Below are 7,900 nucleotides of genomic sequence, written 5' to 3'. Positions count from 1 at the left end.
GTAGTATGCTAAGTATTTTGTATATGTTATTTCATTGCATTCTTCTGACATTATTCTCTGGATATCATATCCAAAAAGTCCTAGTGCTTGCCCTCAATTATTTCATGCTATTGAGTTTTTTGAAGCTAGGATTTATGGAACGCTAGGGTACACAGAGATATGCAAATTCAGGAGCTCTGTGAACTCTAGTAATTATAAGCAGAACTATTGCATGTGCAGAAGTGCTTATGAGCAATTTTCTAGAAATAAAAGGCTTATCCTTTCATCAGATACTCAGATACTTAAATGATCTGTGTAGTGGTAATTCTTGGTGTTTGCCTGTGCAGCATCACTTCTGCTAATAACAACATTCATTCCTTCCCTTTGGAGAAGACCACTTTGCCATATGATTTAGATGGGGCTAATCACCCCACCTGGCTCCATGGTGGGCCTATAACCCAAGCCAGGCCAATCAAAATTTAAGAAGCATGTATTTTCCATCAGGGCTACAAAGCTTGTTGAGCAGAAGCTACAAGTTGGTGATGATCATCTTTGCCAGCAAGTTGGGAAATCTGCCTAACATGGAAACCCAAGAAAGGTGAAAATCTGCAGAAAGACAGAATGACAACTTTTGTTGGAAGACATAATTTCATCCAAAGTTGAAGCCAAATCCAGCTTAGGATTTTGTTTTAGTTACATGTGGAATAAATTTCAGTTTTATGTAAACCTGTTAGAATAGTCTTTCCTTTTCAGTGAGAACCAATTTAATTAATTTAGCTTAAATATTTCCCACAAACAAGTAAATAAACAAATACACTAGTTTATTGCTTCCAGATGCTAAGCTCTCCAACCCATGGTTACTCATTCAGCTTCATGCTATAATTCTTGGAGCCCATTACTTTATCCTTCCCCAAATCCAAACTCAGTGCCACCACCAGCCCATGGCTTATAATGATCTCTCATTTTATTTCATCACCTCCACATCCACTTCTTTCCATATTGTGAGTGGGACATGATAGCAGAAATTATCTTTCCACTCAGAGTGGACCTGAGCCACTTGCAAAATCACAAAAGCCAACCAGTAAGTCTCCTCCATACTTTTCACTCTCGTCTTGAGCAGGTCAAAGTGAGTTCACACCTTTTGTCCTAATCAAGATAGTAGTACTCAATACTTAAGAGTATTCAATAGATATTTGTTAAATAAATGAAATTTTAAAATCCTGGAACTTTATTCACTCTTAAAAGGAAAAGAAAACTACCAAAAATGGAGTTTGAATCGGTGACCTCACTAGGGATCAATCCCCAGGGCAAAAGAATGTTGGCTCCATCTTTACATGGTATACTATTGGTCAAAAAAGACAGGGTACAAGAAATCAGGAAAGTGGCCAGCCCACTGCAGTAAATTTTAGGAAATAGCTAGCTTTATTTTTATGACACAAATTTTTAAAGCCTGTCCTAAGGAAACACAATACATGAATAGTAGATGAATAAAAAATAAAAGTTAATGAAAGTGAAATCAGTTATTATGCAGAAAAGATGGGATTAGAGTCCTATTTTCTCTTCTTGAAAAATTCCTTTATGATGTGAACAGTTAATGTATTTTCAAAGAATTAACACAGATCTGTACTTTTTTTTAAAAAGATATTGCAGATGGTTCACCTGTGTTGCAACATATCCTCAAGTTGAAAAATCTCCTGGTGACAAAATATCTAGAAAATAGGGCACTGGCACACACACACACAAACACACACACACACATATTTGGGATAAAAGGATGAATCCATTTGATAAAACGGATTATTTTTTATCATAATAAGTGCATACTATTTGCACTAAAAAAAATAAAAATAAATGACCCAAGAATATTTTTTCATTATAAGACCCAAATATATTTTTGAAACAGTGTTGAAAAAAAAAGATACCCATCTACGTGCCAGCTCCCCCATCCCGGTGGGGAGGAGCCAGACTAGGCTACGAGGACAGAAGAGTCTTCTTAGGAAATCCCTGAGAGCTATAAAGGAAGTGAGGAAACAGAAAATGCAAAGCCCCAGTAACCCCTCAGAACCACAGAAGCCTCTAAATTTCCATCGGGGGTTTCAAGAGTGAGACTTGGTGAAAGCGGAAAGCTGGAAGCACTAGGAGGCTCAGTGTCAGAAATGGTGACAATGAAGTCACCAGGGACCACCGTGACCAGACCCTTCTCTCCCACCGTACTCAAGCTGCACAGGACACTAGGGGTAGGTCCTTCTCTGTGTCTAGTCAGCCACCAGGCTGGGGGATCGCCTGCACAATGTGAAAGAGAAGTGTAAAACTCAAGAGGAGGGGAAATGCCTCTTTTGGAAGGGACTTTCCCTTGCAAGTAAGGTTTCAGATCATGTTCTGCAACAATCTCCTGACTTGTGACAGGGTTTCAGGGAAATGAGACAACGCTGATGCAAATTATGAAGAAAAAAAAATCACTGGTGTCTTGAGAAAATGAGCTGAACCATGCTGAACCTGACAAGGCAGAACTCTAAGAGTGTGGAGAATAGCACACGCTGCTTTGAAAGGAAGTAGCAGAGAGGAAGGGCAATGCCTTTTAGTCGTAACAATAACCAGAGCTTCTATTTATTGAGCACCTACTGTGTGCTAGGAGCTTTGCGTGCATTATCTCTTATCCGTATAGCAGGTACTATGAACTATCCCTTTCTCATCTGTAAAGATGAGAAAACACACTCAGAAGACGTTAACCAACACACCCAGTTCCAGGGCCAGGATTCACATTGAGACCCATCTGATACCAATTTCTGTGCTTTGTGCTTCTGCCTCAACTCCTGTCCCTAATTCACATGACTCACTATGCAAGTCACAGACTTCTTTAGACCTAGATTCTTTTATGTCAGGAACAAGTAAGTCTAATATCAGATAAGACAGTAGCCTCAAATTAGCTGATTTCAGCCCTGATCTATCTCTGCCACTGACCAGTTCTATGGCAATAGAAAAAGCATATAATTTCTCTGGGGCACAGTTTTCTCATCTATAAAATGGAGTTGTGGTGGGGGCCTCTCTACTTTCAACTTTTATGAAGCATACCTAGTGCTCATGTACCAAAATAAGGAAGGAACTTACAAAATGATTTTTCTTTTCTTAAAAAATAAAGAATGTAATGGGATTATCATATTGTGTTCTCAATGGGTAACATACATTTAAGAGTCCCAAGCTACATAAACAAAAGTGCTTTTAAATATTTTTTAGAAGGACTTGCAAATAAGGACAAAGTAACCCTGTCAACCTCATGTTAATAGAAAGTTTAAATTAAAAAAAAAATTTTTAAAGCAAATCAACATTCCTTACCCCTCTCCCAGAATATATGATCACTGTGAGAAAATGATTACTTGCCAAGAGGGCCTATGAATCATTATACTGTTGTCCTCGGCCTCTGATCAAGAAGTACAGGAGGAAAAGCTGAGAAGCTGGGGTGTGAACGCTGAATTGCTGAGAGTTTCACTCACAGCAGCATCAGTCAATGAAAATGACGGGAAAGCAAGCTGCAGGGCTGTCGAGTCACAATACTGCAACGCTGCAAGGCCGAGTCTAGAGCAGAATGACATGGGCCCCTGGTTTTCTGAGTCACTCTTTGGGTCAGAGTCTTTACAGCTCTCAAGAGTCACTGATCAACAAATGCAAATAATGCCACCCCTGGGCTTGTCTTGACAGGCTTGTTCACTGACGCTTGTATAAGAGACATCGTCTTCATCTGGAACCATCAGCAAACATTACAAAGAAAGGGTTAAGTTGCTCAACATCAGTATTTATATTCTAGAATAGAAATACATGTGAGATAGACACTACAAATATACTTTCTTTCCTCTGTGGTTTCAGCATGTATTATGCACTAATTTCTCCTTTTTTTGCTAGTAAACTAGGGCATATCTATAGCAAAAACTTTTGTATTATATTTTTCTACGTGGTTTTTCATGTCTTTAGAAATTGTTTGGTTTGAACTAGGACCTATTTTGTGATTAAAGGCATAGTTAAAATTATACACTGCATATATAAAATCCTAGGAGCTTATGGAAGGCAATAGGAAAACTGATCTCTCAACTAACTCCAAGGACTGTTCTCTACTTTTATGCCTTAAAGATAGTGAAAATGTAGCTGTGATCATGTAGAAGGGAAGATGTTTAAAATTCTCCCAGGCTTGGAAGGTAATGACAGATATGGTCTTACATAGGTGGTTTTTTAATTAAGGAATTAGACTGAGGTTGGACTAATGAATAAAACCAGGGTTAACTCTGGTTAACTTAACATTAGTTGTAGACTTAACATCTGTCTTCCTTCAATAGATATTACAGAAACATCAGATCTTTGGACCTGAGACACCAAGAGAATAGAAGTCGCTTTCTAAAGTTTTTACGGTAAGGATTTGATATTTCTTCAAGTAAATGCCACCAAACTTCAGGCCCACGAACGATTGTGCATAAAAGTTTTATGTACCAAAGTAGACAGTTTGGGAAACCCTGAAGTGTGATGTCCCCTGCACTGCACTCACCTTGTTGGAGGAACCTGGACATGCCTGTCAGATCCAGCACATCTCAAATTTACTGAAGACCTCATGTCCCCACCTCCTTTGTTTTTCATATGACAGCTATTAATCCTGCACAACTAGTGCCTTATGACCAATTCTTAGTGAAATGCTGGTGAGGAAGACATGGAACTAGAAACGGGGAAGTTACTAGAAAGGACTTCACAGAAGGCGCCTGAATAGTGATGTCCAAAAGGTAACATCTTAATGTGAACAAAGATAAATAATGGATGCTGTGCAGGTGGACAAATCAAACTGACCAGGGAAGAAAGAAAAGATTTAAATTATAAGGCATACATATACTCAACACTGGGAGGTAGGAATTACTATCCCATTTACCAGTAGGTACAATAAACCACTCATCCAAGATCACACGCCAAGTAACTAACAGCACTGAGAGGCTGGCAGGTACCAGTAGTCAGACAGCCACTCAGAGAACAGCTCTAGAGGCTGCAGGTCACCTAGACTCTGATAGCTGCAGAGCACATGAGCTGTGCAGTGATGCAGCCCGGCAGTGATTTAAAAGCAGATATGCCGGTCTTTGGGGCCTACCAGGTGGTTCAGTGGGTAAAGAACCTGCCTGCAATGCAGGAGAGGCAGGAGACAAGGGTTCAATCCTTGGGTGGGGAAGCACCCCCGGAGGAGGGCATGGCAACCCACTCCAGCATCTTGCTTGGAGAATCCCATGGACCAAAGAGCCTGGCGGGCTACAGTCCATAGGGTTGCACAGAGTCAGACATGACTGAAGCAACTGAGCACGCATGCCCATGCAGGCCTTCAAAACCAGAGCGTGCTCTTTCCTCTGCAGCTGAAAACAGGCTGAGGCAGCAAGAGAGGAAAAACTTCTGTTTCTTCCCTTCCCTGCACCTTGTGTCCCTTGATGGTCAAACTTCTGAAGAAACAGGCCGGAATTATGTCTAGAACCTACATCGTCTGTGACAAATCAAAGCACGAAATCCCTTCTCTCACAGGGGGTCCTCTTTTATGCTGTCTAAAGAAAGACCAGCTCTAATTCTCCTTCCCCAGAGAGAACAGATCACAAGTAATCTTCATGAACACCCATGCTCCTCACTGATTCCATCCATCTGGCTCCCTCAAATCCTTCCCTTGTGAGTCCTTGCAAGTGTATCTGGTGGGGATGTCTAACTGTCAAGATACTAAAGGATTATGCAAAACATAAGTGCCCTGACCTGAAAAATAAATGTTTTCCTTCAAGAGCTGCCTTCAACTTTATCTAAACTAATACTGACTCTCAATGCAGCTGTACCCAGCTTCCACTTCTAGAGGTGGCCGGAATTCAGGAAAAAATTTTGGATTTTGAGTGAAGCAGGACTACCTCTTCATTTTCCTGGGTAGATGCTTACATGGAGAGTTCATTACAGTACATGGACTGGAGAGGGTTGGGTATTAAATGCAAGATGCTCTTGTTTTATTTAATCCCTCCTTCTTAGTAGTTTTTTTTTTTTTTTTAAAGAACATACCCCAACATATCTTATTTATGAGTTAAATAACTGTACTACCAACTAATAGATAATGAACAATACAAAACATTCACAAAAAATAGAATCCTTTAAAACACTATATTTAAAGATTGATCTATTTATGTATCTACTTATATTATTTCCTCTCTGTATCTCAATAAATCAAGGAGAATGTGTATATTGTTTTGGGGCCACTTACAGTTTGTCCATTTTGAGAGAATTCATCTATTACATGAGCTCAGAAAGGTTTTGAGTCTCCAAATAATCTTGTTAAAATCCTAAACAGCCTGTTAATATCAAGATGGATCTTAAGGCAATTGAACTAAACACTCAGAAGAAAGCACCAAGTAAAAGAGTTTAAGCCACTGGTTGTCTGGCTTGCAATGAGTTACTTCTATTTCCCCAAATGTTTTTGGATCACTGCCCATTGGATTTTGAGGGAACAATTAACTGTCCTCTCCTTGGTAATGTCACTCTCCCTCAAGTGTATTTAATCTTGCAGAGCTGTTTCTCTAGAAGAGAACAAGGTTATGTGAAGGGGAGAGATCATCTCTCCCTCCAGGGTAGTTATGCAATGCAGGGTCAAGGGCTGTGTCTTCAAAATTCAAATTGATGTCTAGGGAGTCCTGGGGGAAGAGAGGGGGTTGAACAGACTCGAGCCTTCTAAATTGGGCATGGGGATTATTTGAGTTTTCAGATTCAGAGTGCCATTGGAAGCACAAATAAAATATCTGGCACAACCAGTTTTTTTTAAAAAAGTAAACATGGGGATTGTGTCTGGGGTATTGGATGAGTATAGGAAAGCACTAAGCCCACACCCATTCTCCTTCGAGAGGCACAAAATTCCCCTGCTTAGAAGGGGAAGCACTGGGAGTCAGCTTCACTTCTCATTGAAAAGTTTATGTGTTTGTTTTTTTAAAGACTCCTGGGCAGGGAAACCCACTAAACCACTATTAACATCTTAATGTGACCTTCAGGAAGAGGCCCGGTGGACTAATAAAAGTGCTAAGAGGATCTGAAATGTTACTGATGGGAGATGTGGTGGAGGGGAGAGGATGAAAGGGGGAAACTTGTTTGGAAGGCCTACTGATCTGAACTGCGGATGTTGGGGGCAAGTGGTGAATAAGATCTCTGAAGGGGGGAATGACCTCATTTAGAGTTTTGTTTGGAAATCATTCTAATGACAGCCACCCTAAATTCTGGCTCTTTGTTCCACAGTCCCTTAAATGAGGAACTGAGTCCAACATTTTTGTAAGCCTCAGAGTGAACAAGAAGTTATGGAAATTCCTGGTGGGCTTATACTAGACTCTAACATTCAGGCAAGGAAAAACAGGGAGATTCCATTGATGAGTCACATCGAGGGGATAGGGGAAACTACAAAAGGTTTTTTTAAGACAAAATGAGTCTTCAAGAAATTTGGGAGAATCCATTGAAGTTAACAGATTTGAGGGATGTGGGTGTATGTCCCATGCAACCTAAGAATACTAAATGATGGTGATGGTGAAGTTGCTCAGTTGTGTCCGATTCTTTGCGACCCCGTGGACTGTAGCCTACCAGGCTCCTCCGTCCATGGGATTCTCCAGGCAAGAATACTGGAGTGGTTTGCCATTTCCTTCTCCAATAATAAATGATAAGCCCCCAGAAATAAAAGTTTATGTGAGAACACTCGGTTTGAAAAGCAAAAAGCAACAGTGCTGGCACTGGGGCTGGCGGGAGCATGGTGGAGGATCTAGGGACAAGGTCTCCTGGGAGGAAGAGAGACCCAACCACAGCTGAAGGTGTTTGGCGAGAGGCCAATCAAGTCCAAAGTCTGAGAGGAAGTGACAAGTGAGCCTAAGGACAAGGCGAGAACCTGTAATGCCTAACTACTAATGCA

Source organism: Oryx dammah, unplaced genomic scaffold (assembly GCF_014754425.2).
Source record: "Oryx dammah isolate SB20612 unplaced genomic scaffold, SCBI_Odam_1.1 HiC_scaffold_4, whole genome shotgun sequence".
Lineage (NCBI taxonomy): Eukaryota > Metazoa > Chordata > Mammalia > Artiodactyla > Bovidae > Oryx > Oryx dammah.
Note: the sequence above shows the minus strand (reverse complement) of the source record.